Here is a 6,178-nt window from a genome sequence, read left to right on the forward strand (position 1 = left end):
GATCACCATGAATGTCAGAAGAGACTCTGAAACTTGCTCTTGATCATTGAGTAGTTACATGATGAAATGATGGCGTCCAAGGGCTGAACAGAACATTTCAACGGGCACTTTGAGAAGATAAAGTAAAATCTTATGATGAAACATGCAAGGTCTTGGTTAGGAAATCAAAGAGAAGCCCGCACTCAGCTGAAAGGACTGACGAGCAATTCAAGCCTCAACTGCAACACTGCAGAGCCCATGTGCAGAACATTGCACCAAACGGGAAGCTACGGAAGATGGGGGGGGGGACCCACTGAGTCACTGTGCCCAAAAGAATGAGTCACCAGCCAACACGTCAGGAGGTACTGTAGGACCAGGAACCAACGGTACCGAAGGAAGAAATCCAAGCTGCACTGAGGGCATTCGTGGAAACAAGCCTCCAGAAACTGGTGGGGCACCAACGGACACGTTCCACCAGCTGGTGGAGCGCTGGAAGCCCTCACTTGTCGGTCCCAGGAAACTGGGGAGACACCTATCTGGTCAGGGACCCGCGTTTGCACTCACTGCAAAGACTATTGGTAAAATAGAGGGTCAGCAAAGTCGAGGAGAACCCGTGACGAGATGGATTAGCAGTGGATGCAGCCAGGGATCGAGCCTGAGAGCCTGTGAGAAGGGCGGGCCCCGGGCTGTCACTCTGCTTCACAACTTACTCAGTGGCACCCAGCAACGACCATGCCAACAAGTCTGCAGGTGAGGGTGGCAAAGTGCCAGAGCCATCCCTGTGACAATGCTGTGGTGGATAGGTCATAGAGCCATGACAGGTGTGCATGGAAACACCTTGGGACACCACGGAGATGCCATCTTTATACCACGGGCTTGCTCCCGGAGGAGGTCCCACAGGGAACTGTGGTCCGGAGAAAGTGGATTTTCCTTCTGCTTTTTGGTTACTCTCTCTCTCTCTCTCTCTCTCTCTCTCTCTATATATATATATATATATATATATATATATATATATATATATATATATATATATATATATATATATATATATATATATATATATATATATACACACACACACACACACACATATACACACACTGCCATCTCTACCCATCAATGGGCAGTTCTTTTTTTTTCCTTGTCCCGGTGCTTGGGGATAGAACTAGCGGATGGGCAGCCGCCAGCACCGAAGACGTGACTCCGAGGGGGCTGGAGTCCGCTCCCTCTGCCTCCGTACATAACGGGGACTGGGACTACACGCCCGGCCCCCGCCAAGAAAAGGAGGGTCAATGGGCAGTTCTTAAAACATATTTAGGCTGCGATGATATGAAAGTGCTTTTCTAATACATGTTGGGAGCACGTGCTGTGGCGATGACTTAATTCCTGTCATCTTGTCCCCCAAGTCTGGACGTCTTAAGATACTGCTGAACAGTAGACACGGAAAGGCGGTGCCCAAAGAGAAGCTGGAAACATCGCCGACGAAGCTCCAGCACCAGAGCTGGCGCCCTGCTGGTTCTGGGGCGCCCTGCTGGTTCTGGGGCGCCCTGCTGGTTCTGGGGCACCCTGTGGGTTCTGGGGCGCCCTGCTGGTTCTGGGGCACCGGGTTTGGCACCATGCCCAGGGCCGTGCCGAGACCTCCACGCTTTCAGAAGCAAACTAAGACACCTGCACAGTCACTAGCCAGGAGACGGGCACGATTTAAGAGAAGATTTTGAAAACACAACAAAGCAAATACTGCCAAATGCCGGTCACTAAGCAGCTCGCCATGATGGAAGCGTTGGAGAGGAACAAGTAGAACGCAGTCAACAGGGACATGCAGCAGCAGCGTCACGGAGGATGGAGGTCAGTTTCGCATAACCACTTACTGCTCCGTCATTGACGCTCTTGGACCTTGCGTGAGAAGGACGTGCCACTCCTGATGAAAATGCCTGAAGGCATCCATTGGACAGGTGCAGGCTGGTCCTGATGACGTCAGTACAAGCCTGAAGGAAGAGAAGCGGGACTGCCTAGCTCACGAGAGCTTCGTTTGCAGACTCAGGAAAGAGGAGTTGAGCTTGGCACAGAGGGTTAGATGTGGTGCGGCCCACAGCAGGGTCTGCAGTTGGGAAGCCCAGATGCCAGGTAAGAGCAAGATGAAGCTTCTATTCAGGCACAGAGTTCCAGTTTCCGAAAGGCTGTCCTGCCAGGGTGCTGTGCGCCCCAGCAACGGTGCGGCAGTGAGAGGCGTACAGGAGTTCTGTAGCAGAAGATTAAACAGAATGAATGTTTCCTGATAGTGAAGGTGCCCCCCCTCCCCCGCCCCACACACACAGACTTGTAACTTTCAGGATGACAAATTGCACAGCAGAATGCTCACTTTCATCTCTGGAAAAGAAAATTGAGCCCCCTCCACGCGTAACAACAATCCAAGAAAATCTCATCCATTTTCCTTATCGTGAGTGGAATTAGATGCTGCTTGGCGCCATAATTGTGATGACGTCACTGAAGAGTTTACAAGCGCAACTGATGGGAAGACATGTTTCTAAAATTTTTTAGAAAGCAACTTTTAATTGCCAAGTTAGTGTGTGATGCATGGGAGCAATTTTAAACCGTCACATGTTCGAGATGAAAGATCTGGCTGTCGTAAACCAGAGCCACTTGTGACGGCTGCCCTCGGATCGGGAGCACGTCCTCTGTGGCATCGTTCCACGGCTCGTTGACAATGCAGCACGGGCTGTGAGGCGAACGTCCACAGCAAGGATGGCACCGTGAGGGTCCGGCACACGGGACCCAAGCCTTGGCGCGTTCAATCGCCTCACAGGCGTGTGCACGTTGGACTTGGCATAAGGAAGGCTGAAGAAGAGCCAGTGCCTGTGAGTTAGGGAGCTGAGGACGAGCACACCGCGGACTGGTAACGGAGCAAGCAAGTCTGTCTTGGAAGAAGTGCAGCCAGAGTGCTCCTTAGAGGCAGGATGGCGAGACTTCCTCTCACTAACTTTGGACACGCTGTCAGGCTCACAGGCCAGGCTCCGAGGAAGGACGTCATGCTTGGGAAGGCAGAGGGGTGGTGGGAACGAGGATGGCCCTCAAGAAGATGGACTGACAATGGGCTCAAGCAGAAGGATCCCGTGAGGAACGAGCAGGACCACGCGGATTGCGTTCTGCTCCCCTTTGGGTCGCTATGGATAGGAACTGAGTCGGGGCTCCTGGGTAGCAACAACACGAGTCAGAGTTAACGTCTCGGAAGTGGGGTTTGGGTTTGACGGTTGGAATGAACCCGATGGCCCAGCCAGTCCCGAGGATGGCACTCGTGCTTGAGCAGCCAGTGCACAGAGAGGATCGTAGACACTGGACGCGACCCACCACCAGACACGACTCCCCTCACTGACCCAGCGCCTGGCAGGGGACAGCACTGGAGACGCAGTGTGGGAATGGTGCCCGCTCTGACACCCCACCCCACCTCACCCCATGCCCGAAGGGGCCAAACAAGAAGGGAGTGCAACAGAGCAGCGACGGGAGCGGAGCAACGACGTCCCCAAGGAATCCTGGGAATGGACTTCAGATTCACAGGATGGGGCTTGGCACCTCATCAGACTTGAACCAAAAACATTCATAAGGGTCAGCAGACAGACCTCCTCCTGCCCCCCATGTCTATCTATATACGATAGGCAGGTTATTTACAATCCTGAGGAGAAAACAACAGGATCAACAGTTCTGGGGATGGGGTGGGGTGGGGAGACATGGGAGAGGAGGAGGTTGGGGAAAGGGATGGAGGGGGCAACAAACCCGGAGATGAGAGAACAAGAGAGCTAAAATCCATGGCGAGGAGGGCGTAGAATGCCTGGTGGGATCTGATCAAGTGCAATGTAGCCAATACAAATCACTGAGAGCCGAGTGAAGGCTGAGCATGATAGTGGGACAGGAGGAAAGTAAAAGAAAATAGAGGAAAATACTAGGAGGCAAAAGACATTTATAGAGGCATGAATATGGGCACATGCATATGTAAGTATATTAATATACGATGATAGGGATATAGGGCTATGTGCATAGGTTTGTATGTTAAGTATTCAGATAGCAGATGGACATTGGGTTTTTACTCAAGTCTTCCCTCAATGCAAGAACATTTTGTTCTAATAACCTGACATTCTGTGATACTCACCTTCCCGGCATGATCCCTGAAGACAAAATGCGTGCATAAGCAAATGTGGTGAAGAAAACAGATGGTGCCCGGCTATTAAAAGATATAGCATCTGGGGTCTGCAAGGCTTGAAGTTAAATAATCAGCCATATAGTAGAGAAGCAACAAAGCCCTCAGGGAAGAAGCACACCAGCCTGTGTGATGAGGTGTCTACGGGATCAGGTATCAGACATCAGAAGACCCCAAACAAACAATCATATATCGATGCGAATGAGAGGGGTTGGAGTGGAGACCTGTGGTTGTTACCTAATCTGGGGTCAATTTGGGGATTAAGAGTGTAGGAGTGGAGTCTAGCATGCCAATGAGGCCTCTGTGTGGGTGTGGCCTTCAGAGCATTCTGGGAATTCCTGTTTCCTCCTTGGAGGTGGGAGACACACATTGTCTCGATGCTCTCTCCCTGAGAGACGCTCTATTGACAAGACACATGGCACTATACTGATAGACCCCATGCCCTGGGAACTGGAGGAGCCACGTGGAGACCCCTGCCAACGCTGAGATGCTTCAACCACCACTGGATCCACAAGATTTTCACCCACTGGCCTGTGATCTTCCTGCATTCAGCTTCACTGCATGTGTTTCGTGAGTCTGGAGAGTACTTTATAGATTGATATTGGACATATGGGCTAATATCGGATTTATGGACTTGACCTGAACTGGGCTGGGATGTTTTATCAATATTCAATTGTTCTTGCATATCAAGCTCTTTCCTACATACATATGTGTGTTTATGAATTTGTTTCTCTAGTCAACTGGACTAACATAAGCCCCAAGTTCATCTGTAGACAATTGGACATCTACTCATAGAAAGGTCACAAGGAAGGCACGAGTCAGTCTGGGTGCAGCAGAGCACCAACGAAACACACAACATTCCTCTAGTTCCATAGTGCTTTCTCTCCCCCACTATCATGACCCCCAGTTCTATCTGACTAATCTGGCTAGACCAGAGCATGTTCATTGGTACAAATAAGAGCTCTTGACACTTAGAATCCAAGACATAGAAGCCCCAGGAACAATAATGGGAGTTATCGACACCATGAGGGTATGGGGAAGGTGGGGGGAGAAGAGGGGAACTGATTGCAATGATTGACATATAGCCCCCCTCATGCCCCAGGGTTAATGTTGAACAATGTGGGCAAAGGGAGATGGCAGATGGCGTTAGATATGAAAATAATAATAATAATCTGTAACTTATCAAGGGTTATAGAAAGAGGGAAGGGAGGGGAGGGAGGGAAAAAAAGAAGGAGCTGATACCAACGGCTCACATAGACAGAAAACACTTGGAAAATGAAGATGGCAACATTTGTACAAATGTGCTTGATTCAGTTGATGCATGGATTATTATAAGAGCTGAAAGAGCCCCCAATAAAATTATATATACGTGTATATGTATATGTATGAAAGATAAGCAGAGAAAAGGGAACAAACAACGGCAGCGATGAGTTTGATGCGTCCCTGCCATGATAAGCAGATGCACGGGTCAGCGGTGGGAAGCCCTGTCTAAGGTGACGAGTCCACTGATGACCTGGCGATTTGCAAGGCGTTGCTGGTCGGTGGCAGCAGAAACACTGAATGCAAAGCTGAGAGAGGCGGTTCTTCCTTTGTTATGGATTCAAAATGTTCTCAATCATGCCAGACTTAAGGAGAAGAGGCCAGACGTGGCTAAACAACCCCCTGTGTGCTCTTCCCATGTCTGTCTAGTGGAAATCTCTCAGATCCTGGAGCTTGGGGACCAGACTGAACATTGCTCCCGACTCTGCACATCTTCACCCCCTGTTTGGTTCTGGCCCCTCTGGTGCCTCACGTCCCGGCCCAGCATCTCCTGCCACGTTGGGTTGCCATGCCTCCCGAGCATTCTCCCGCCATCCAGGGCAGTTCCTCTGTGTCTCTTTGTTTTTAATGACCTTGCCACCTTCGAAGGGTACTGCCAGTCCATTAAGTCTGCTCCTCCAGGTTTGACTTGGCTGATGCTGCCTGCTAATTGGCACTTGTTTTGACAAGGACACCCAGGGAGATGCTGTG

At 50.4% G+C, this 6,178-nt stretch overlaps 1 non-coding gene across 1 annotated transcript; it reads right to left on the reverse strand.

Annotated features, from left to right (window-relative positions):
* Positions 1–1,118: 1,118 nt before the first annotated feature.
* On the reverse strand, positions 1,119–1,267 carry LOC142452135 (small nucleolar RNA SNORA57). Its single transcript, XR_012785177.1, has one exon. It is a non-coding gene; the product is annotated as a small nucleolar RNA SNORA57 (small nucleolar RNA).
* Positions 1,268–6,178: the final 4,911 nt, after the last annotated feature.

Source organism: Tenrec ecaudatus, chromosome 6, assembly GCF_050624435.1.
Source record: "Tenrec ecaudatus isolate mTenEca1 chromosome 6, mTenEca1.hap1, whole genome shotgun sequence".
NCBI classification, from domain to species: domain Eukaryota; kingdom Metazoa; phylum Chordata; class Mammalia; order Afrosoricida; family Tenrecidae; genus Tenrec; species Tenrec ecaudatus.